Source organism: Callithrix jacchus, chromosome 1 (assembly GCF_049354715.1).
Source record: "Callithrix jacchus isolate 240 chromosome 1, calJac240_pri, whole genome shotgun sequence".
Taxonomy (NCBI): Eukaryota; Metazoa; Chordata; class Mammalia; order Primates; family Cebidae; genus Callithrix; species Callithrix jacchus.
This window is the reverse complement of record NC_133502.1, coordinates 118,926,074-118,953,325: the sequence shown is the minus strand read 5'-3', so window position 1 is coordinate 118,953,325 and position 27,252 is coordinate 118,926,074. Positions and strand designations below refer to the sequence as shown.

General features: G+C 34.6%; 1 long non-coding RNA gene across 1 annotated transcript in view; it reads left to right on the top strand.

The window, feature by feature from the left end:
- LOC128932127 (uncharacterized) overlaps nucleotides 1-27,252 on the top strand; it is a 33,293-nt gene that overhangs the window by 2,750 nt on the left and 3,291 nt on the right. Inside the window, exon 2 of the long non-coding RNA XR_008481579.2 lies at nucleotides 719-790. This is a non-coding gene — a long non-coding RNA (uncharacterized LOC128932127). The remainder of the gene's footprint in view (nucleotides 1-718; nucleotides 791-27,252) is intronic.

Here is a 27,252-nt window from a genome sequence, read left to right as displayed (position 1 = left end):
TAAAGAGAAAACCTTAAAAGGTAGACACAAGATTTTCTAGTCTTCTCAGAGCTTCATAGACTACTATTTAGATATCAAAATTTTACAAATGACTTTCACATCTCTGTTTATTAGTAAATATGTAATAAAATTTATAATTAATAACATTTATAAAACAGTCCCGTAAGTTATGACACCTTTATATCAATTTTGAAAATTGTTTTTTTCTGAAACTTTGCTAGTATTTTACATCATTACAAATAAAATTTCATTTAGTGATTATATGTTTGTGATTTTCTGAGAAATTATGTATATGGAATTACAAGTGTACATTTTCAGAAATTAGTAATATAATCTACATGTGAAATTTTTGCTCATAAATTTTTGTTAACTTATTTCTTGCACACGAGCATTAGCCATGGCTTGGCATTGTGACTTTTCCTTGTTTTCTGTGCTAAATACTTGTTATATATTTAATGTTTTAATGCCAATTTTAATTTCTTTCCATGTATAGCTAGTATACGTGCTAGTAAATTAAGCCAGAAAATTTTATTGATGAAAAAAATATGGACCAACCTAAATCCTTCAATGTGATTACTGAGGAAATTTTAGGGCAGCAGAAGTCCCACACCATTTCCTTAACACAATTGCCTAATTCATTGGTTGGTCTCCAGTATTAATTACTTTTTTTTTCATTTATACCAGAACTGTATTGATCTAATCTTCGATTCTCTGTCAGGGACTCCGGAACTCATTCCTGATTCTGTCAAGCCATCCTCAATCTGTATAATTGGTCCCTCTGTGGTTGCAGGTGAGTAAACCCACTGCAGGACGTTCCAGGTATTTTCGCCCTTCTTCAGGGACCTGTAGTCATGTAAGCCTTTCTTACACTCTATCGTTCTCATGCTGATTGAAATAACTAATATTTTCAGAGCAATTTGGAAAGAAACACATGCTTTATATTGAAAAATGAAAATATTCACCTGCATGATTGTTATGCTACAGAGAACATGAGAGATCAGGAGGGAGAATGTACATAACATTAACAATATGTAATGAAAGCATAATAACAAATATATCTCATTATTTATATTACAAGTTCAATCCATATGATTATATGAAAATAGTCATGTGGTTCATATTTATTTGGCAAGCTATATTAAATCTGATTCTTGCTTTTGACTCCAGGTGAATGATATTTTAGACAGATTAATTTTTCTTGCTCAGAATATCTGAACTCACAAGCCAGGTCATTTATTTATACAACCAGCAATTAAACTTGAATGTCAGAAATGTCTGTACAATTTCTCTTTTGAGATTCCACTAATCATTTTATTCACAAAAATATTAAATTCAACAAATGACATTCGTTGACTAAGAAATGGTTGACAAAGACTCATGAAGAAGGGATGTGTTGCAGTTGGGGCTGCTGCTACTGCTGCTGTTGTTAATCTTTTAAAGTTCTGTGTTGGCCTCTGAATGCCAAAGCCAAAAATTAAGTAACAGGTGCAATACATTTGAACAGAAAGTTATAACACTTGAAGAAAAACAATTTGTGGTACATAAATAGTGAGAAGATTAACTTGCTCTTGAACAAAAAAACAGTTTTCTTGGGAATATTACACCTTAGCTTCAATACACGTGTACCTATGTCAGTGCACACACACACACACACACACACTCACAAACTCATTTTATTCTCAAGGGTTAACACTTAAATCTCTAAGCCTTTGCACTACATTCTGTCTTAAGGATTGAACTTAACATATAGAATGGGCCCTTATAAGTTCAGAATATTTTTGAATTTAATATCCTGACAAAATTTTAAAATATGTATATGTACATATATATGTATATGCATATATATGCACACACCCAACATGCGTACAGATATGTGTGTGTATTTATGAGTACATATACAGATATGTGGCCAAATATTTTGTAGAGAGCAGTACTTGACAAATGTTTCATCTAAAATATTATATCTATGAATAAAAAACATAACAGGCACTAAAATCAAAAGTATAGAGAGAAGGGCCAAGAAGTAGGGGTTGAGTATTTGACTGCATTACATGAAGTTTCCCACCCCTGTGTGCCTCCAGCTGTTTCTGCACATGCTCAGAGAGGATATGTAGGTGCCATCCAGAATTTGAAATCATGACTTTCTTTTATTTCCTTCTGCAATGATCACTTCCTAATGCATTCAAAGACACAATCTTAATTTTCATCCTCTTGATTGTATCTAACTAGAAAATCGCTTAGTAAACCAAGTGGAGAAACAGATTATTAATGCAAAGCTAAAGATTTCTACTTCACTTAGAAATGATCTATTCTGCTCTTTGTGTAGCTGGAGATTTATGTTTGGAAACATCTCATACATTTCATTCTCTGAATTCTTTAACACAAAGCCCAACAAGCCTACTTAGACTTTTCTGCTAACTTGAATACTCTTAATTGGGGGCCTTCAGGGACTGGCTACGTATGATCTTGGCTGCAATAGCACTGATTTGTATGAGAATGCATGTGCACGTGAGCGTGCTTTGAGGGGAGATGTATGTATAATTGCAGCTTATTTCTCCTTGATGGGAGCTTGAGCAGGGGGTCAGTGAGCAGACTGTAAACCATTTATTCCTTTATTTTAGTTTCTTTCTTGTGTGTACTAAAGGCATTTTTCACATGCCTTTCTGAAACTATAATACAATGTTTCATTTTAGCTTTGAAAAGCTATTAAAAATCACTTTTGAAGAGCAATTGATAATATTTTAATGTTGAGAGTTATGTTAGCCTTGTTGACATTCCTACTACCTAAAATACCAAACTGGTCAATAATTTATTAGGTTTGTTCTTATAAAGTAAAATAATCACTTTGTATAGAGTAGAAACAAATAAAAATATATTCACTGCAGCAGTCTGTGGTACATGGTGGGTATAGTGTAAGGAAAAGAGCTGAATATTTGGAGTGAGCCAGATGTGGGTTAAATCTATGTTTCTTCAAACATTAGTTGCATAGCTTTGGGTAAATTATTTAATTCCACAGTCCTCAGGTTTTTCATCTAAAAAATTCACATAATGAGATCATATTAATTCTTAAAGAAGAGTATTTTGAACATATTAGGTAAATGAAAGCTATTATTTTGAATTTCTATCTGCAAACACTTTGCCTGTTTTAACATTTGCACTTGATGGTACAGGACTCAATAACCTCTACACATGTCACGTGTTGATATAACCCTACTGGGAAAACATTGGGAAAGTATTCTCAAAATATTAACATCCTTTTAGGAATAAAAGTGTTAAAATGTTGGAGAGAAATATTGCAGCAATATTACCTACTGTTTGATTTTTATATTTTCAAATAGCTAACCAGATTAGATCAAATTCTTTCAGAGTGCAAATACCATAAGAAAATTTTTAACCCCTGCATTACCTTAGTTACTTCAGTTAGCATTCTTATTTGTAAACTGTGTGTGCTGACGACGTCTTCTCTGAATTTTATATATAAAAATCATTAATTACATTAATTTAAAAATTTCACCCAAAAATTCATAAAGATAATGTACATCAGCAGAGTGCTGCAAATCAGTGAAAATCCCACTCATTTCTCTCCAGTTTAACCCAGAGCAGTTATCAAATCTAAACTCCAACAGTCCTGAAGTGCTACAATCATTCATAATTGAATTTGAAATTGTTTAAACAATTGATATTGAACAAGGCTACCTCAGTATTTTCCTCAGTTTGTCTAAATGTTAGGCTCATTTTTACCTCTAAGACCTTGACTACCCTCTCTCCCTGGCCATTACAGAATCTAGATGGGCTAGTCACAGAGATCCCTTTCCTTTCTTTACTTGCAGCATTTTCTTTAAAAATATTAAAATTAGGAAATTATTCTATGCCCCTTTGAGATGTAAATCTTTGTGAAAGTGTCTTGCCTCTTTTGTAATCCAATCATCCTTTTGAAATGTTATCATCAAAAAAGATAGGGCCTCTGTGTCTGATTCTCTCTGGTAGGGTAGGAGCCTAACTTCTGTGGCTATCTCCTTTCCTGAAGATGTGAAAAAGTTTATTTTTTCTTTAGGTAAGGCCAGTTGGCAAACCCAAAAAGTCTACAATTAACCCTACTCCTACCCCAGGTATTAAAGACTCATCAGTCTTTTGCTTTAGTAAGGTTGAACTCAGTCTACTTTCTGGGCTCCTCTCCCCTACTGCTGTGAATAAAAGCTTTTTAGCCTGTTTAACATTGCACAGTGCATTTCTTTTTTTGCTGTGAGAATATCCAATACATTTTAGCTTCTACTTTCATTTAGTAAAAAGTATACTACAGAATGTGTAAAAACTAGTACAGTAGTCCTCAGTGAAGACCACATGGATATATTTGTTCATCAGTAATTTATTTATTTAAGAGCAAATGAAGTGACAAACAGGACAAAGGGATGGCAAAGAGAAAATAGCAAGGGCGAGAGGGAGGATCCAAGATGGCGATCGCTAACATCTCAGGATTGCAGCTCTCAGTTAAAGTGCAGAGAACTAGAGGACGCCACACTTTCAGACAAATTCAGGTCGCTCACGGAGCAGAAGATCCCTAGTGGAGGAGTCACATGGGTCGCCAGCACGACTCTTGTGGCCGGCGCAGCGGTTTTGCCGGCACCTCAGTGCAGCAGCTCTCGGAGCAGAGCAAACAGGGCTGGCTTCCCTTCAGACCAAGGTTTGGAGGACCCACACGGGCCCCCAGCACAACTCCTGAGGCCGGCACAGCGGCTGTGACGGCACCTCGGCGTGGCAGCTCTCGGCGCAGAGTAAACGAGACTGGTTCCCCTTCTGATCGAGGTTTGGAGCCCCGGGAAGGGAGAGTTGCCTATTTCGGACACAAGAAGGAAGCCAGACAGGAGAATCCTGGGCAGAAAAGCACCATCAGTTTTAACGCCACTGTTCTGGCCCTGGGTACTAACAACTTGGACGTCCACTCAAGATACCTAATCTGAAAGTTGGTAATTTCAAAGATGACAGAAAGATAAATTTACAATGATGGGAAGAAACCAGCATAAAAAGGCTGAGAATACTCAAAATCAGAACACCTCTCCCTCTAAAGATGATCACAGTTCCACATCAACAATGGAACAAGGCTTGATGGAGAACGAGCGCATCCCAATAACAGAATCTGCTTCAAGGAATGGATAATAAGAAACTTCTGTGAGTTAAAAGAGCATGTTGTAGCCCAATGTAAAGAAACTAAGAACTTTGAAAAAGGGTTTGATGAAATCCTATTGAGAATAGACAACTTAGAGAGGAATATAAGTGAATTAATGGAACTGAAGAATACAATACAGGAACTCCGAGAAGTATGCACAGGTTTAAACACTCGAATTGTTCAAGCAGAAGAAAGGATATCAGAGGTCAAAGTCCAACTTAATGAAATAAAACAAGAAGACAAAATTAGAGAACAAAGGATAAAAAGGAATGAGCAAAGTCTACAAGAAATGTGGGATTATGTGAAAAGACCAAATTTACGTTTGATAGGTGTACCTGAATGCGATGGAGAGAATGAATCCAAGCTGGAAAATACCCTTCAGGATATTATTCAGGAAAACTTTCCTAAACTAGCAAAGCAGGTCAATATTCAACCCCAGGTAATACAGAGAACACCACAAAGATGTTCCTCAAGAAGAGCAACCCCAAGGCACATAATAGTTAGATTCACCAGGGTTGAAATGAAGGAGAAAATTCTAAGGGTAGCCAGAGAGAAAGGTCAGGTTACCCACAAAGGCAAGCCTACCAGACTTACAGCAGATCTCTCAGCAGAATCTCTACAAGCCAGAAGAGAGTGGGGGCCAATATTCAACATCCTCAAAGAACAGAACCTTCAGCCCAGAATTTCATATCCAGCCAAACTAAGCTTCACAACTGAAGGAAAAATAAAATCTTTTACGAACAGGCAAGTACTCAGAGATTTTATTACCACCAGGCCTACTTTACAAGAGCTTCTGAAAGAAGCATTACACACAGAAAGAAACAACCAGTATTAGTCTTTCTAAAAATATACCAAAAAGTAAAGAGCACCAACATAAAGAAGAATTTACATCAACGAATGGATCAAACAGCCAGTTAACATCAAATGGCAGTAACCCTAAATTTAAATTGACTAAATCCCCCAATCAAAAGACACAGCCAAACCCAAAGGCATGTTACATCCAGACCTGTTTCACATGCAAGGATACACAAAGACTCAAAACAAAGGGATGGAGAAAGATTTACCAACCAAATGGAGAGCAAAAATAAATAAATTAATAAATTAAAAGCAGGAGTTGCAATTCTCGTATCGGATAAAATAGATTTTAAAGCAACAAAGATATAGTGGTAAAAGGATCAATGCAACAACAAGAGCTAACGATCCTAACACCCAGATACATAGAGACTTAGATTCAATGAGACAGAAAATTAATAAGGATATCAAGGACTCAAACTCAGATCTGGAACAAGTAAACTTAATAAATATTTATAGAACTCTCCACTTCAAATACACAAAATATACATTCTTGTCAATACCACATCACACCTACTCATAGGTTTAAATGATACATTGATTGCCCATTATTAATACCCTTTTTTTTTCAGAATAAAGCAATATTTCTGTTCACTCTCCCTCTTTCTCTTCCTCTTTCTCCTTCTCCTTTACTTATTTTTTTTTCTTTCCTTCTCTCAAAAAAAAAGAAAAAGAAAAAAATAAATAAATAAATAATAAAAAAGAAATCAACTTGTAAACCTCTAGATCCAGGTTGGCAATGTCTCTCTCATTGCTTGATTTCCTTCCTTCCCTTCCCTTCCTCCCTCCCTCCCTCCCTCCCTCCCTCCCTCCCTCCCCGCTTCCTCCATTCCCTCCCTCCCTCCCTCCCTCCCTCCCTCCCTCCCTGCTTCCTCCCTCCCTTCTTTCCTTCATCCCTTCCTTCCTCCCTCCCTCCCTTCCTGCCTTCCTCCCTTCCTCCTTCCCTCCCTTCCTGCCTTCCTCCCTTCCTTTCAAAAGAAAAAAAAAGAAAAAGAAAATAGCAAGGGCGTTCCAGGAAATACTAAAAGCAAATAATATAATAACATGCTTTAAATGCACTCTTTATGTAAATTCATATCTAAAGTGTTTAAAAAATTCATAGAAACAAATTTTGCCCAGGTGTAGAAAAGTGTTTGTATATAATAGTGAAAAACTCCACACAAGTTAAGTATACAGTATTAAGCACTCAATACATACTAGCTATTACCATTTTTATAGAAAGTGGCATCAGACCTTAAATGAAGCAAAAACTTGTTTTTCTTTCTTTCTTTCTTTCTTTCTTTCTTTCTTTTTTTGTTGTAAAGGATGATTATAAAGGATTGTGCTTTTGTTTACAGGCCAGTCATGGGCCCAAGGACTAAAATAAATCTAGTGAAGCTCTGAGGGAGAATTTGCTTCACTCTCTCTCTAAGCTTGGTTTCCAGAAACTCACTCCAAGGTTCAAATTTCTGACTACTTAGAGCAAATAACTAAATTGCAAATCTGCATTATCCCTCATTTATGATAGAGGTGGTTCTTTAAAACTAGCCCCATTTGCTGTTCACTCTTGTGTACAACTCAGCAGATAGCTTGAACTACATTAGATATAATTTGTAGAAAAATTTATACAAACAACCAATACTGCAAATGATCCAATCAAAATACAATACTGTCATTTATAGCAAATTTATATTTCCATTTGACCCATATACTATTTAAAAATTTTTAATTTCTAGGAATTTGGGATTTTCTATGAATTCTGTTTTGGTAGATTATTTTCGACACATTTGTATTATTTATTAAGACTTATTTTATGAGCCTATATGTGGCCTATCTTGGTGACTCTAGGATGTATACTTGCAAAGAATGTATACTTCTGTAGTTCTTGGCTATAATTCTATAACTATCAATTACCTCTAGTTGGTTGGTACTGTTATTAAGACCTTCTGTGTTTTGTGATATTTTATCTAGTTTTAATATCAATTACTGAGACAAGAGTCTTAACAATTTATACTCCTTCTGTGGAACTGTGTATTACTCCTTTTAATTTCTCAATTTTCTTTATGTATTTTGAGACACAGTTGTTAGGTATGCATTTATACATTTATAAATGTTATGTTCTTCAGATAAATTGTCCATTTAGTCCTTATGTTATATTCCTCTTTCTCCCAGACAATTTTGTCTAGAAGTTGTTAGCTCAGTCTTATGCTTACTGTTTTCCTGATGTGTATATTTCCATTCTTCTGCCTGTCTGTGTCTTATTACAATTTTTCTCTTAAAGGCAGCATATAGTAGGTCATGATTTTTGTTCATACTATTGATATCTGTCTTTTAATTGATTTTCTCAGGCTATTTACATTTAATTAATGACATATAGTAAGAACAGTTTCACCAACATATTGTTTGTTCTCTGCTCCCCCCTTGCATAAACTGTTTTGAATTATTGGTTGTTTTCATTGCCTTTTTATTTTAATTTAGCTTGACTTTTGGAAATATTTCATGAGTGTGTGTGTGTGTGTGTGCATGTGTGTATGTGTGTGTTTGCTGTCGGGATTGTGATATAACATATAAACTTTCAATGTTGACTTAGAACTAATATTATACCACTTGATATAAAATGCAAAAAAATTGCAACCTTACAAGAGCCTTTAACATTTATTACTTGCAACCTGAATGCAGTAGCACATCAAAAAGCTTGTGCATCTCAATCAAGTTGGCTTCATCCCTGGGATGCAAGGCTGGTTCAACATATACAAATCAATAAACATAATCCATCACAGAAACAGACCCACTAACAAAAACCCCACGATGATCTAAATAGATGCAGAAAAGGCCTTTGATAAAATTCAAAACCCCTTCATGCTAAAAACTCTCAATAAACTAGGTATTAATGGAACATCTCTCAAAATAATAAGAGCTATTTATGACAAACCCACAGCCACTATCATACAGAATGAGCAAAAGCTGGATGCATTCCTTTGCGTGTGAAAACCAGCACAAGACTAGGATGCTCTCTCTCACCACTCTTATTCAACATAGTATCAGAAGTTCTGGACAGAGCAATCAGGCAAGAGAAAAAAATAAAGGGTATTCAAATAGAAGGAGAGGAAGTCCTTCTCTCCTTGTCATACAGATGACATGATTGTATATTTAGAAAATCTCATCATCTCTGACCAAAATCTCCTTAAAATGATAAGCAATTTCAGCAAAGTCTCAGGATACAAAATCAATGTGCAAAAATCACAAGCATTCTTATGCACCAATAATAGACAAACAGAGAGCCAAAACATGAGTGAATGCTCATTCACAGTTGCTACAAAGAGAATAAAAGACCTAGGAATACAACATACAAGGGATGTGAAGGACCTCTTCAAGAAGAACTACAAACCACTGCTCAAGGAAGTAAGAGAAGACAAAAACAAATGAAAAAACATTCCATGCTCATGGATAGGAAGAATCAATATTATGAAAATGGCCATACTGCCCAAAGTCATTTATAGATTCAATGCTATTCCCATCAAGCTACCATAGACTTTCTTCATAGATTAGAAAAAACTACTTTAAATTTCATATGGAAGCAAAAAAAAAAAGCCTGTATAGACAAGACAATCCTCAGCAAAAAGAACAAAACTTGAGGCATCATGCTACATGACTTCAAACTATCCTACAAGGCTACAGTAACAAAAGCAGCATGGTACTGGTACCAAAACAGAGATATTGACCAATGGAACAGAACAGAGGCTTCAGAAATAACACCACACATCTACAATCATCTGATCTTCAACAAACCTCACAAAGACAAGCAATGGGGAAGCGATTCCCTATTTAATAAACAGTGTTGGGAAAACTGGCTAGCCATATGCAGAAAACTGAAACTGAACCAATGCTTACATAAAACCATAAAAATCCTAGAAGAAAACTTAAGACAGTAACATTCAGGACATAGACATGGGCAAAGGCTTCATGAATTAAAATACCAAAAGCAATGGCAACAAAATCCAAAATTGACAAATGAGATCTAATTAAACTAAAGAGCTTCTGCATAGCAAAAGAAATTATCAACAGACTGCATATGAACAGGCAACCTACAGAATGACAGAAAATGTTTGCAATCTATCCATCTGACAAAAGGCTAATATCCAGAATCTAAAAAGAATTTAAACACATTTACAAGAGAAAAACAAACAACCCCATCAAAAAGTGGGTGAAGGACATGAACAGACACTTCTCAGAAGAAGACATTTATGTGGCCAACAGACATATGAAAAAAGCTCATCGTCATTGGTAATTAGAGAAATGCAAATCAAAACCACAATGAGATACAATCTCATGCCAGTTAGAATGGTAATTATTAAAAAGTCAGGAGACAGCAGATACTGGAGAGGATGTGGAGAAATAGGAATGCTTTTACACTGTTGGTGGGAGTGTAAATTAGTTCAACCATTATGGAAGATGGTGTGGCGATTCCTCAAGGATCTAGAACCAGAAACACCATTTGACCCAGCAATCCCATTATATACCCAAAGGATTATAAATAATTCTACTATAAAGACACATGCATATTAATGTTTATTGCAATACTGTTCACAATAGCAAAGACTTAGAACCAACCCAAATTCCCGTCAATGATAGACTGGATAAAGAAAATGTGGCACATATACACCATGGAATATTATGCAATCATGAAAAAGGATGGGTTCATGTCCATTGCAGGGACATGGATGAAGCTGGAAACCATCATTCTCAGCAAACTAACACAAGAACAGAAAACCAAACGTGGCATGTTCTCACTCATAAGTGGGAGTTAAACAACGAGAACACTGGGACACAGGGAGCGGAAGATTACACACCCACATGGAACCTGTTGGGGGTGGGGGTCTAGGGGAGGGATAGTGTTAGGAGAAATACCTAATGTAGATGATGGGTTGATGGGTGCAGCAAACCCCCATGGCACGTGTACACCTAAGTAACAAACCTGCACATTCTGAATATATCTCAGAACTTAAAGTGTAGTAATAATAAAAAATCCTCTCCAAAACCATTCTAGAATTGTGATATATGTTATATTCTTCTATATTTAGAATCACACCTGACAATGTTATCATAGTTTTTGCAAGCAGTTGCATGTATTTTAAAGAACTTAAGAGAAAACCAGTATTTAAAAATATTTACTCGTGTATTTACCATTTCTCTTGTTATTACTTCATTACTGAAGAACTGTATTTGTATCTGATACTATTTATCTTCAGCTTGGAAAACTTTCCTATCATTTCTTGTCAAGTAGTCATGCTGTTGATGAATTCTCTGTTTTTCTTCATCTGAAATGCTATAGTTAGCCTTCATTCTTGAAGGATATTTTCACTGGATATTATTCTGCTCTGCCCCCTTTCTCCTTTTCATTTGACACTCAAATAACATATTTTTTAGAACTTTTGATATTTTACCCCATGTCTTTGCAGCTATGTTAATTTTATTAATTTTTAAAAATTTCTTCAGATTGTACAATTTCTGTTGACCTATCTTTAAATCCACTGTCTATGTGTTCTGCTATTGTCAACATAACATGTATATGTAAATATATATATTTAATTTAAGATGTTGTAATTTTTATTTCTAAAATTTCCATTTGGTTTTCTTTATAGTTTCTATTTTTGCTTCATGTATGTGGGTTACAAATGATTTACAGTATTTAATTGTTCATTTCAATATTTGGGTTATTTTGGAGATGGCATCTCTTGCCTTTTTGATAGAGAATTGGTTACATTTTCCTAGGTAATTATAAGTTGAGTTATTTTGCGTTATATCATGAACATTTCAAATATGTTATGTGTCTCTGGGTCGTTACAATCCTCTGAAAAATCTGGTTTTTGTTTTGGGAGGCAGTTACCCTAGTTAGTTTCAGACTGTAAGTTTTGTCTCACTTTGTGTGGGCATCAGTTCAATTATCATATCAACTTTTAAAGTATTTGCCACATTTGTTTGAAAGTTTCTGTACTCTCATGGCTCACAGGCTAGTTTGCAATGGGGGCAGGGCTTCAAATCTCAGTTCAGCTCCCGGTACTTTTGCTGTGCTGATTTAGGTTTGTTCCAGGTAAGTGTAGTTCAGGGGAGAGCTTGAAAATTGTGCAGGCTTATCACAGAGTTATAGAATCCCCTTTTCTGAGTGCTTTGGTCTAGGAGTCTTTTTATACTCTGCAGCTCTGTGGGGCAAGTTACCCTGGTTCCTCTGGCTAGGAAGACAAGAGGCTTCTCTTGAAGTTTCAGCCATTTGTACTGTAGCCCCTGCAGGGCTCCACTTGTGGTAAGCCTCAAAGAAATATGTAAGAGAAAAAGAAAAAAAAAAACCACACATTTGGTTGATCCTCCAAGTATTAACTATCCTCCAAAGTCTTCCTGATTTTGCCTACTTTTTAGAGTTCAAGTAATTAGTATTTTCGTAACTTCATCAGGAATTTTTGTTATAATCAAAGGAAGACATTGTCTGTAGTGGGTTTACCTATTTTGTTTGATTTTTTTTTTACTTCAATTTCTATATGTTCCATAATGATTATTCTTTTTTAAGGAAATAAAATATTTAAAAGTAATACAGTGATTTATAAAAACACTAAACTTGCTGTATGTTTCATAAGAATTTATTTTGCTAACCCAGTTATTATGTAATGTTATAAGATATTATTAAAGAATACCTTAAGAAACTATAATAAATTCTCATTAGTGCCACTACTTACATTTAACTATTTTTATGTATACTTATCAGCTTATGTACATGTGAATTCATACATATAATGGGAATTAAAGTGACCATACTATTTACTTTTAAAGTTTTAAAAAACCTTGCATTTTTAAGAAAGCAACAATTTTAGAGACTTTAAAAGAAAATATGGTTGTTAAAATATGACATTTACTTTTTATTATTAATACCCATAAGTTATTGAAAAACATTTAATGTTTACTAGCAAGAATTATCAACTTCGGAACGTAAAATATCTTATTTTGAAAAACCTTATTACAAGATTATTTCAGGTGTAAAGTGTTATATTGTCTAAGGCTAAAATGCCATTAACGGGTACAGTTGTTTGATGCATTTAAATAGCGTTACTCCCACCACATATTTGCACTCAGAATTGCTGTTACAAAGGAGAATAAGACAGTTGTGAGGGAAAAATTGACAGGACCCTGAGGATACAACCTCCTTCTCACATTACCTTCCCCAGTCCAACCCAGTGCTCTTTGAGTTCAATGATATTGAACTCTAAATCTGTCTCATCGATTATGTCAAATTGTAGGAAAAGATCCTCTGGACCACTTTGAAATCATCTTCCTGTACATATATTTTATAATGAAATAACAATGTATACCTTTTTACTAACAAACATTTTGGTGTCCACTGTCAGAGTGGTACATTGTTACATTCAATGGAACTACATTGATTAACACATTCCTATCATCCTTATCACTCAAAGTCCACAGTTTATGTTAAGGTTCAATCTTGGTGTTGCACAGTCTTCATGTTTTAATAAATGCATAATGACATGTATCCACCATTGTAGTATCCTGCAGAATAGTATCATACAGAACAATTTTGTAATAGTTATCTTTTTCATGTTTGTTAGACAGGGTCTCACTCTGTCACCCAGGCTGAAGTTCAATGGTGTGATCTCAGCTCACTGCAGTCTCAACCTCCCCAGGCTCAGATAATCCTCCCACCTCAGCTTCCCAAATAGCTAGGACTACAGGTGTACACTATCATGCCTGGCTAATTTTGGTATTTTTTTGTAGAGACAGAGTTTTGCCGTGTTGCCCAGGCTGGAATAGTTCTTTTTAAATAAATACTAAATATTAAAAAACGTAAACAGTAACACCTGGATCATACCTGGAGGTGAGCCAGTCATTCAAAGACAGCAACACTTGCATACTTACAATTCCTTCGGCTAACATTAACTTAGTGTTTAATGCCATATTCATCCTTATCTTGTTGGCATTAAAAAAAATGTTTTTAAAATTTATTAATAGACTTTAACTTTTAGGACAATTTTAGGTTCATAGAGAATTGGAAAGTACAGAGTTCCTGTAAGTTCTGCCCTCATACATGTACAGCCTCTTCCACTATCAATATCTCTATCAGAGTGGTACATTGCCTCATTCAATGCACCTACACTGACACATCACTAGCACTCAAAGTACGTAGTTTACATCAGGGTTCAATCTTGGTATTATACATTCTATGGGTTTTGACAGAAGTATATTGACATGTATCCACCACCGTAGTGTAGTATCAAACAGAATAGTCACAAAATCTTCTGGGCTCAGCCTATTCATCTTTACCTCTCCCTAACTCCCACTGATCATTTTACTGTCTCCATAATTTTGCCTCTAGGCTGTCATATTGTTGAACTCATACAATATGTAGCCTTTTCAGATTAGCTTATTTCACTTAGTAATATGCATTCAAGTTTCATTCACATATTTTCATGGCTTGATAGCTCATTCCTTTTTATGGCTAGATTATATTCCTTTGTCTGAATATACCACAGTTTATTTATTTACTTCACTTCCTGAAAGGAATCTTGGTTTCTTTTGAATTTTGACAACTATGAATCAAGCTGCCATAAACAAGTGTGCAAGTTTTTGTGAGGATATTAATACTTCAATTAATTTTGGTAAATACTAAAGAGCATTGCAAGATCATCTTGTAACTGGATGTTTAGCTTAGTAAGAAGCTACCAAGATGGTTTTTCAAAGTGGCTGTACCATTTTGCATTCCCATCAGCTATGGATAAGAGCGACTATTGCTGCACATCCTTGCTAGCACTTGCTGTTGTCAGTACTTTGGATTTTGGTCATACTAATATGTAGGTGGTGATATCTCATTGCTATTTTAATCTGTAATTCCCTGATGACACATGATGTTTAGCATATTTTTGTATCTTCTTTGGTAAGGTGTCTGTTTATGTCTTTTGCCTATCTTAAAATTGGGTTTTTAATTTTCTTATTGTTGATTCTACTCCTGGTTTCGAATTGTTGCCCTGAATTTATTTCTACTCTTCTTAAAAATGGCAAATAATCTCTTATTTTACAATTATTTCAGAAAATTGCCTTATTAATTCACTGAAAGAAGCATAACTATCGAGGATGGGAAGAAAAATAGTGGTTTTTTAAATCATCATACATAATCTAACCATTCTATTCATGTAATTTCATAGCAAAAGCAAAATAACATTTTACTTCATTAAGATGCACTGCAAGCCCTATTAGCCACACTTGTGTTTTAAAAGAATGCAAGCATAATGCATCCTTTTTCACAATGGTTGGAAATTTCTTTCTTTTTTATCCCGTTTGGCCTGTATATTTTCTGTTGAGAGATGCAGCAAAGCAATAAGAAACAATACAATAGTTATTTATGTATTTGGCACTAAGTAGATGATGGATTGGGGAGATATAAGAAAAAAAATTAAAGATATTGTGAAAGTATAGTAAAGCAAGCCAGTAATAACCCCAACTTTAACAATCACTCCAACCCAGTGAATTCCTTGATAGACTGAGAGGGTAAAGGAAAAATTAATGAAAAGCTGATTTCTGAGCTGATTTTTAAAAACAGGAAGAGATGTTAAAATGGAGAAGAAAAATAAAGGAATACCATCATTATTAAAGAAATAAAGCAAATGAAGAATCATAGACCCAGAGAAGTTGGGACCTGCAAAGAGTGAGCTATACATGTAAGGTGGGGGTAGGGGGCGGGGGGAAAGAAAAGAAATACAGGAGGCCTAAAGATTAAGTGTCTGCATCTCTTGTTAAAACATAATCAAACACACACACATGCACTCACACACAATCAAAACATTATAAATATGAAAGGACTTCTGAACTAAACTTAGCTTGTTTTTTGTTTTCATTCATCTTTGTTGCTTAAAATCTCCAAGCCTCAGTTTGCCACCCCCAACCACCACCAAAAAAGAAAAGTTAAAAAGAACTAACTTTCCTCTTAGATACCTCAGAATGGGGTAATGGGGTAATGTTTTCACACCCTTACTTTACTTACTTTACTGCCTAGCATCTAGTAAAAGTATTAGAAATGTTGACTGGTATCATAACCATTACAGTCATTATATACATCATTTGAATAAAACTTGGGAGAGGGGAGGTATGGAGAAAGGGAAGATGATGATCGAAAGGTTCAAAGTTTCCATTAGCTTGGAGGAATCGGTTTTAGTGCTTCATTGCACTGTGTGGCGACCACAGTTAATAACAATGTATTGTGTGTTTCAGAATTGCTAAAAGGGTTGTTAATGTTCTCATTCCAAAATAATTTATAAATTGATTAGATGATTGGTATCTTAATTAGATTGATTGGATGTTTCTATAATGACTACATAGATCAAAACATCACATTGTACTCCATAAATATACATAATTATTATCTGACAATTATAAAAAGAAATAAATAGAAGTATAATGAGGGCCTATATATAATTCAGAATTTTCTAAATGAAAAAAGTACATGCACATTATCATGCAACAATAGTGTCTTATGCAATGCAATAATTAGAGTGAAGTGTAATCCTACCAAAATATAAAGTTGTATTAAATGAGAAAAAACAACTTAAAAAACTAGATTCTACTAGGGTTTATTCACTTTCAGATGCCTAAACATATTTTATTTTTCTTTAGAACACTAACTAAAAGGATACTACTGTGTATCTCTGAAACATTTATTTCTAAAGTTCTTTTCCTCAGGTGAAAGTGACATTTATTTGACATGTTCAGAGCATCTCTGAATATATTTGAGCCTCCAACTGCCTTTACATTTTCCTTCCCTTTATTTCTCTTTGGGAGGAGATAAATTGATCATGTTCCTTTGAACAAATGGGATCAGGGACACTTTCATTTGGTTTAGACATTATATTATATTTTGGAATTAGACGGGACCCAGAGGTTTTCTTGCTTGTTATTTTTGGTGTTCATTATATTATGTTCCTAACATCTCTCTGAGTACATGTATACATTGATTAAAACAACAAAATGATTAAAGCAATACATCAAGTGGCAATGTCCAAACAACTTGAAACCCCCAAAGAAGTTCTTTCCCCAAGATAGAGAAGTACAGAAGTTTAGTAGGATTTTAGAACAATGGTAGAAGTATTTAAAAAATCTGGGAAACGTGGTTTCAAATGGCCAAGGTTGGTGTACAATAAACTATCTATCTGATAAATGGTTAGCTAATTTGTATCATTTTTGAGAGTGATTCTCCTGGAAATTGGGTATAGACCCACACATTCTAAACTTCTCATTAGTGGAAGTATTGTGTGATTATATATACTGATAAATGACTCAATAGTTTAGAGCCAATTAGGGTTAAAAAAAAAAAGGCTGATTTACTCTTTTGTCAAAATAGTTAATAATTTTAACAATAAATTTCTTTGCAACACTACTATGATTATTATCATATTTAGACAAATAAAAACGCACTTCATGAAAGGAGGAAAACAGTTTTATATTGATAGTGTTATTCCACAATGTTTTTTCCAAAAATGTATAATACCCCAGCATAAAGAGAAAATAAAATTTTTAAAAATTGTGTCAAGCAACTGATCAATATCAGTAGTAATCAAATTATTATTGACTTACATGGAAATGAGTAAGCCTAATTTGGACGAGAATAAAAGTGCATTTTGATAGGAAGTCTCTTTTACAGTAATTTCTTAAGTACACAGATGTTGCTCAAAACATCATCTGATGATGTATCAATTTTATTTGAATGCAGTATTTAAAGAGTTCTTGAAGTTTTTATTTATATGATAAATAGCAGAGAGGATGGCATGTGAGGCTGGATGGAAAAGGCAGAACTAAGAGGGGCAATGGATGTTGATTAGTCGGCATCTAGGGATAAGCAGGAGGCTATTGAGTAACTGGGAAAAAAGTCCAGTAACTCAATAGATATAAAATTAAGTGATACTTTTTAGATTTCCTTCACATACTCCCTGAACAGATAAAAAAAATTAAGTGAACAGGTTATCAAATAATCTTGGAAAGGAGGCTAAAGATGATGATGATTTTTATATAAACTGAGGGCAGCAACTGTCAGTGTCACAATCACTTAGCCTTTTCCCTGTGACAAGTACCTGCTGATCACAGGTTCTTTTCCTTCTGCTTACAACATGCTCCTCAGATATTTGCTTGACTGGCTGCATCTTATCTATTTCAACTTCTGGTTTTATTTTTACCATTCAGCTCTTACTACTAATCTTTTCTTAATTTTACATTTTTTCAGTGTTCTTCCTAGAATGTAAGCTGTCCTGAAAGAGGGGTCTAGGCATATCTCTCTCCCACCCTTCCCTAAAATGGTGTTGGACACAAAGCAAGTGCCTATTACACGTTTTTCTTAGTGACTAGCTAATGGAGGAAGTTTTGTAAATGGAAACACCTGGTCCTTTTGGGGGCAGTGGTGATTGGAGAGCTGATAGAACAACTTGTTTGCATGAATAAAGAACATTTGTATTCATAATTGGAAAAATCAAGGTATCTCCCACTAAATGCCACCAACTCAATAAAAAAACAGATCTTACTACAATTTCAATTTATTATTTTCAGAAAACATCATACACTTTTATGTCTTTGTGGCTTGTTTTCTTATGTTCCCTGGCTCATGTATTTTTCAGACTTTCTTCTACCCACCCAAATATTCTTTCTTGTTTAGGTCCAACAGTAAAAGTAACTCCATGATAAAGGTCTTCTGGATCACCTCAATCAGAATTAATGACATGTTTTTATTCACTCTTCTGCAACGATAATACTCTATTTGTATCTGTAATTAACAAGGTCTTCATTCTGTCTTACACACAAACTGTTTCCATAGATTACTTCTTTTTTTCATGGCAAGCTAATTAAGGGCAGAAATAATATTATTTTTCTTTGTGTTATTTACTGTACCTAACAGAGTAGCCTGCACTTACTATGTCCTGAACTAATACAATTAGTGAAATTAAACTAAGATGAATTAAAAGTGCAATGAAAAATAACTAGAAAATGAACTTAGTGCAGATATATGCCTATAGTACCTTCTGACTAATAAAGAAGAAATCTAATACAGTTTTTTGTTTCCAATAATGAATTGCTTTGTTCTAACTTTTCAGATACGGTAGAGGTGGAAGTGGGATAGAAAACAATCTATAGTGAGAGGGCAAAAATAAAGAGACTCTTTCTTACAGTATAAAAGGAAAGAAAATTGGTAAAACTTATATTGAAGACAATTTGACAAATGACAAAGTTTTTGAAATGGGCATGCTCTTTGACTAAGAAGCTTCTTTCTAGAAATTCATCCTAAGGAGATATGTAGGAAAATATGCACAAAAATTTGACTGTTAAGAGGCTCAAAATTTAATTGTGTATAATAGTGAAAAACTTACAACAAATTAAATTTCTCAAAATAAAAGTTTTCTTCTAGACATTATGTTATATAAGAGCATGGGCTGTGAAGTCAAATTGGCTAAGTAAAATCTAGCTTGATCACTTAAAAACTGAAATTAGGAAGTTACTTACCACCCTTTGTGCTTATTTTTTTATTGTAAAATATAAATAAGAAGAATGCCCATTTTAAAAAACTCTTGTGAGAACTAAATACAATACTATTGATATAGTAGTTAGAACAATGCCTGCTTTATAGTACAAGCTGAAATCTTAATCTGTAAATGCCTGGAAGTAAAATTCACAGATGTTAACAGTGGCTATAATTAGACGTGGTTTTGTAAGTGATTTTAGATTCCCACTCCTTTTGTCTGTTTATGCATTCTACATTTACTATAATTCATAGGCTTACTTTTGTGATAAATATATCTAAACTGATTCTTAATAAACATCTTAATGTCAGTTTCTGAGACACTGAATGACAGCGTTTGGAAAGCAATAAATAATTATATACATGACTATTTATAGTGAGGAGATTCTTGTTATTTGGCCTTCTTGCAAACTGCACTAATTTTGTAGCATGACTTAAAAGTGACCACCCTTTCCACGAGTTATTAATTCTTGGCATCTTCTTTATGATTCTTCAATTTGCTGGACTTTGCTGAGAGCAGGCAGCTGAGTATGGGGACTATCATGGTGTTAATTCATCACTGGAAGTATGAAAGAGTTCCTCAAATTCTTTACACATTATTTTCTGTGTGTTTTGACAGGAGGAATGATGATTCTGCCTTGGTTAGACAGCAAGGCACAATAACACTCAGGAGGGTGGCTATATTTTTTGACATTTGTACAATTTGGGGAGAATACTACTTTCTTTTTATTATTTATTTTTCTATACATGTCTGGAAAAAAATATGACCACTGGATCATTTAGTGTGTGCATCCTCAATCTGAGCCTCTTAGCAAAAAATTATGGTATCCTGAGGTGCCATAATTTTTCAGAATGCTCTCACCTCCTCCACCTCCGTAACTTCATGGATAACAGCCAGTGTTTAATGAAAATATTTTTCAACTAGCTTCCACCAGCATTGGATTCTTCCACTGTATTCTTTCTCCTTTTGTTTCTTTCCCTTACACATATTGAAACATTTTAGAAAGGATAACTTTTTGGTTAAAATTCTAGTTGGCATTATCAGAGCAAAAATTGTGTTAGAATAAGTTACACAGGCAAGGGAAACTTTGTTCAAGAATATTAAAGAGACATAGACCAATGGAACAGAACAGAGACCTCAGAGGCAACACCACACATCTACAACCATTTGATCTTTGATAAAACTCACAAAAACAAGCAATGGGGAAAGGATTCCCTGTTTAATAAATGGTGTTGGGAAAACTGGCTAGCCATGTGCAGAAAGCAGAAACTGGACCCCTTCCTGACACCTTACACTAAAAATTAATTCCAGATGAATTAAAGACTTAAACATAAGACCTAACGCCATAAAACCCCTAGAAGAAAACCTACGCAAAACCATCCAGTACATAGGCATAGGCAAGGACTTCATGATTAAAACACCAAAAGCATTGGCAACAAAAGCCAAAATAGACAAATGGGACCTAATTAAACTCCAGAGCTTCTGCACAGCAAAAGAAATAGTCATTAGAGTGAATCAGCAACCAATAGAATGAGAAAAATTTTTGCAATAGACCCATCTGACAAAGGGCTAATATCCAGAATCTACAAAGAACTCAAACAGAATTACAAGAAAAAAAAAAGAAGCCCATTCCAAAGTAGGAAAAGGATATGAACAGACACTTTACAAAAGAAGACATACATGAGGTCAACAAACATATGAAAAAATACTCATGGTCACTTGTCATTAGAGAAATGCAAATCAAAACTACATTGAGATACCATCTCACGCCAGTTAGAATGGTGATCATTAAAAAATCTGGAGACAACAGATACTGGAGAGGATGTGGAGAAATAGGAACACTTTTACACTGTTGGTGGGAGTGTAAATTAGTTCAACCATTGTGGAAGACAGTGTGGCAATTCCTCAAGGGCCTAGAAATAGAAATTCCATTTGACCCAGCAATCCCATTACTGTGTATATCTCCAAAAAATTATAAATCGTTCTATTATAAGGACGTATGCACATGAATGTTCATTGCAGCACTGTTTACAATAGCAAAGACCTGGAATCAACCCAAATGCCCATTGATGATAGACTGGACAGGGAAAATGTGGCACATATACACCATCAAATACTATGCAGCCATCAAAAATGATGAATTCGTGTCCTTTGTAGGGACTTGGATGTACCTGGAAACCATCATTCTCAGCAAACTGACACAAGAACAGAAAATCAAACACCGCATGTTCTCACTCATAGGTGGGTGTTGAACAATGAGAACACTTGGATACAGGGAGGGGAGCACCATACAATGGGGTCTAAGGGGGGGAACTAGAAGAGGGCCAGCAGGGGGTAGGGAGTTGGTGAGGGATAACATGGGGAGAAATGTCAGATAAAGGTGATGGGGAGGAAGGCAGCAAACCACATTGTCATGTATGTACCTATGCAACAATCTTGCATGTTCTTCACATGTACACCAAAACCTAAAACAAAATAAAATATATACTTAAAAAATATATATTGCAATAGGAGAGAGGGGCCAGAACTCAGCCTGAACTCAACTATGCTGAAAAAGGGATTTGGCCCTTTTTAAACATTTTGTGAAAGAAAGTCCTGGGCCATCTCTGTTTATTGATTGGCTTTACCCAAAGGAAAAATAAACTTTCTCATGTCTTCTTGGCAAGGGGTAGATTTTCAGTTTGGAGCAAGATATACACAAATGATATACAACAAGGTTAGGCTCCTACCGTCCCATAAAGACTGGGCTAGGGCTCATTGATGATTACGTTACTCCCTGGTCTTTGATCCAAGGGCATTTCTGGGATGTGAAACTAATGAGAAGCTTTGAAAAAATATTTAAGCTCAAAGGAAAAAGAGAATTTAAGTGACAAAGTTTTTAAAGAAAATTATCTAAGAGGTAAGGGGCTAGAGTCAGAAAGAAGCCTGTATGAAGTTTAGCAAACTCAGGGGAAAGTTAAGGCCTTCTTTGTCAGCGTTTTATATTATGAAATGTAGCATTTTATTCTGTATAATATGAATGAGATAAGAATAATTCCAACATATGTATTGCTATTTATTATTCATATTACTTGTTTGCATGAACTATTCATTGGAGTTTCATCATCCACATTTTGGTATAGCTATTATTATTTTCAGAATTAATTTACAGATAATCATTTTAAGAACAGAAAAGTGAAAGAAAAGGTTCTATAACTCAGGCAAGACAGAACTAGCAATTAAGTTCAGGTCTCCTGATACCAAGTACTGTCACTACTCACTTATGCATTAAGAAGTAATCAAGGGATTATGATCTCCCAGGAATTATCCTAACTTTTGGGATTATAATTGTAAACAGTAGTGCCAAACATGACCAGCATTTGACAGATCCTCAGTAAACCTCTGTAACCTGGGAAAAAAATGGGTCTCTCCTTTAAAAAAAAAAAAAAGCCGGGCACGGTGGCTCTCGCCTGTAATCCCACCAGCACTTTGGGAGGCCGAGGAGGGTGGATCACGAGGTCAAGAGATTGAGACCATCCTGGTCAACATGGTGAAACCCCGTCTCTACTAAAAATACAAAAAGTTAGCTGGGCATGGTGGCATGTGCCTGTAATCCCAGCTGCTCAGGAGGCTGAGGCAGGAGAATGACCTGAACCCAGGAGGCGGAGGTTGCAGTGAGCCAAGATCACGCCATTGCACTCCAGTCTGGGTAACAAGAGTGAAACTCCGTCTCGAAAAAAAAAAAAGAAAAAAAAAAAACTCAGAGTAACTTTGGTATACATTTTAATGCAAGTCAAGTAGATTTTACAATTAACAAAAACATTATAAAGCATAAGATGGTTCATTGCTATAATTATTGTCCTGTGATTGCTTAATTCATTTTTTTCCTAAACAAAGCTTAGACAACTGATTTTATATTTCTCTTAATTTCATAAAAATTAATTGATGAAACTGCAACAGAATATCACAAAAGAATTATTCTCCTTACGACTTGTAAAAAACATTGACATGTTTTATTCATTTTGTTTTATAATGTTTAAAGTTTTTGCTTTTTAAAATTATTTTTAAAATTTTAATAGATTCACAAAGTAAAAGTGCAGTTTTGTTAAATGGATATACTGCACAGTGGTGAAGTCTGGGCTTTTAGTGCAACCATCACCGGAAGAGTGAACACTGTACTCAGTAGATAATTTTTCAACCCTCACTGCCTTCTAAAACTTCCCACTTTATGACTTTCCACTGTTTATTATTCCCCTCTGTATATACATATTATCCATTGTTTAGCTCTTATAAATGAGAACATGTGGTACATAAGTTTCTATTTCTGACTTATTTCACTTAGAATAGTGGCCTCTAGTTCCATTCAAATTGCTGTAAAATACTTGATTTCATTCTTTCTTATGGATACATGGCATTCCATGGTATGTGTATACCACAGTTTCTTTATCCAATCATTCATTGATGGACACCTAGATTGATTCCATGACTTTGTTGATTGTGAATAGTGCACAATAAACGTAGAATATAGGTGTCTTTTTGGTATAGTGACTTCTTTTACATTGGGTAGATATCCAGTATTGGGATCGTCGAGTCAAATGACAGTTCTATTTTTAGTTCTTCAAGGAATCTCCATACATTTTCTATAGAGGCTGTACTAATTTACATTCCCACCAACAGTGCATAAGTGTTCCCTTTCCTCCACATCCTCATCAATATCTGTTATTTTTTGACTTTTAAATAGACATTCTGATTGATGTAAGGTGGTATCTCATTAGTTTTTGTTTTTGTTTGAGACTAGGTCTGACTTTGTTGCACATATTGGAGTGTAATTATGGCATCTCAACTCACTGAAACCTTCACCTTCTGGGCTCAAGCAATCCTCCCACCTCAGCCTCCCAAGAAGCTGCAACTGCAGGCATGTGACACCACACCCAGCTAATTTTTGTATTTTTTATAGAGACAGTGTTTTGCCATATTGCCCAGGCTGGTCTTGAACTCCTTGGCTCAAACAGTCCTCCCACCTCAGCCTCCCAAGTGCCGAAATTACAGGCATGAGTGACCACACCCAAGCTCACTGTAGTTTTAATTAGCATTTCTCTGATGACTAGTGATACTGGGTATCTTCTTCATATGTTTTTGGCCATTCATAAGTCTCTTTTTGAAAAATGTCTGTTCATGTCCTTTGCTCATTTTTTAATGAGGTGATTTGTTTTTTTCTTGTTGAGTTGTTCGAGTTCCTTGTAGATTCTAGATATTAGTCCTTTGTCTAATGCATAGCTTGCAAAATTTTTTTCCCATTCCGTATGTTGTCTTTTTACTATGCTGTTTATTCTTTTCCTTTACAGAAACTTTTTAGTTTAATTATGTTTCATTAATCTCTTTGTTTTTGTTATATTTACTTTTGAGGTCTTAGCATAAATTCTTTGGCTAGGCCAATGTTTTGAAGAGTTTTTTCTAGATTTTCTTATACAGTTATCTTATACTCAATAGATAATTTTTCAACCCTTACTGCCTTCTAAAACTTCCCACTTTATGACTTTCCACTGTTTATTATTCCCCTCTGTATATACATATTATCCATTGTTTAGCTCTTATAAATGAGAACATGTGGTATATAAGTTTCTATTTCTGACTTATTTCACTTAGAATAGTGGCCTGTAGTTCCATTCAAATTGCTGTAAAATACTTGATTTCATTCTTTCTTTACAGTCTCAGGTGTTACATTTAGACTTTAACCTGCCTTGTATAACATTTTTGTATCTGTTGAGAGATCAGGGTTCAGTTTTATTCATCTACATAAGGCTGTCCAATTTTTTCAGCACCATTTATTGAAGAGGGTATCCTTTCCCCACTATATATTTTTGTCAACTTTGTCTAAGATCAATTGATTGTACATATGTGGCTTTATTTTTGTGCCCTCTATTCTTTTCTATTGATCTATGTATCTATTTTTATACCTGTACCATGCTGTTTTGGTTACTAGCACTTTGAAGTTATGTAATATTATGCCTCCACCTTTTTGTTTTTGTTTAGAATTGCTTTGGCTATTCAGGCTTCATTCTGGCTCCCTATGAATTTTAGGATTTTTTTTTTCTAATTCCATGATAAGTAATTTTGGTAGTTTTATATGAATTGCATTAAATCTGTGTAATGTTTTGTGTAGTATAGTTATTTTAATGATATTGATTCTTTCAATCCATGAGCATAGGATGTTTTACCATTTGTTTGTGTTATTCTCGATTTTTTCATCAGTGTTTTCTGGTTCTTCTTGTAGTTCTCTTTCACCTCTTAGGTTAAATGTATTCCTAGGTATTTTATTTTATTTTTGTAGCTATTGGGATATAGTGAGATTACATGGGATTGAGTTTTTGATTTGGTTCTCTGCTTGAATGTTATTGGTGTGTAGAAATGCTATTGATTTTGTATCCTGAAACTTTACTAAAGTCATTTATCAAATCTGCATGTCTTTTGGAGGAATCATTAGGGTGTTCTCAGTATAATATTGTGTAATCAACTAACAAAGACAATTTGTGTTCCTCTTTTTCCATTTGGATGCCTTTTATTGCTTTCTCTTTCCTGATTGCTCTAAAATTTCCAGTACGATGGTAAACAGGAATAGTGAAAGTAGGCATGCTTGGCTGTTCCAGTTCTTAGGGAGAATATTTTACCTTTTTCCCATTCAGTATGAAGTTGCCTGTGGGTCTGTCACATAGGGCTTTTATTATTTTGAGGTACATTCCTTCTACGCCTAGTTTGTTGAGGGTTTTTTTTTTAACCATGAAGAAATCCTAGGCTTTCTTTATCTATTGAGATGAACAGATGACTTTTGTTTTTAATTATTTTTATGTGGTGAACTCATTTATTGATATGTGTATGTTGAACCATCTTTGCATCCCTGGAATAAAACCTACTTGATAATGGTTTACTATCTGTTTGGTGTGCTGTTGGATTCTGTTTGCTAGTATGTTGTTGAGGATTTTTTCTCTATATTTACCAGGGATATTGGTCTGTAGTTTTCATTTTTTTTTTTTTTTTGTTTCCTTGTCTGGTTTTGGTATCAGAGAGATACAGGTTTTCTAGAATGAATTAAGGATGAATCCCTTCTCCTTAATTTTTTGGAATAGTTTTAGTAGAATTGGTACCAATTCTTCTTGTATGTCTGTTAGGGTTTAGATGTGAATTTGTTTGGTCCTGGGATCTTTTTCTTGGGAGATTTTTAATTACCTGTTCAATCTCACTACTCTCTATTGGTCTATTCAGGATTTTTATTTCCTTTTGGTTAATTATCAGGAGGTGGTATGTTTCTAAGAGTTTATGCATTTTCTCTAGATTTTCTAGTTTGTGAGTTTAGAGATGCTCATAATATCATAGTAGTCTCTCAGAGAATCTTTTGTATTTTGGTGGTATCATTTGTAATGTCTCCTTTTTCCTTTCTGCTTGTGCTTATGTGAATCTCCTCTCTTTTTTCTTGGTTAATCTAGCTAGTAATCAATTAGTTTTGTTTATCTTTTCAAGTAACTAATATTTTGTTTCATTGGTTTGTTGTATTCTTTATTTTCTCTCAATTTCCTTTAGTTTTATCCACTTTGATCTTTATTTCTTTTCTTCTGCTAGTTTTGGTTTGGTTTGTTATGGTTTTTGTAGTTCCCTGAAATTCCACGTTAGATTGTTATCATGTGATCTTTCTATTCTTTTAATGTAGGCATTGAATGCTATAAATGTCCC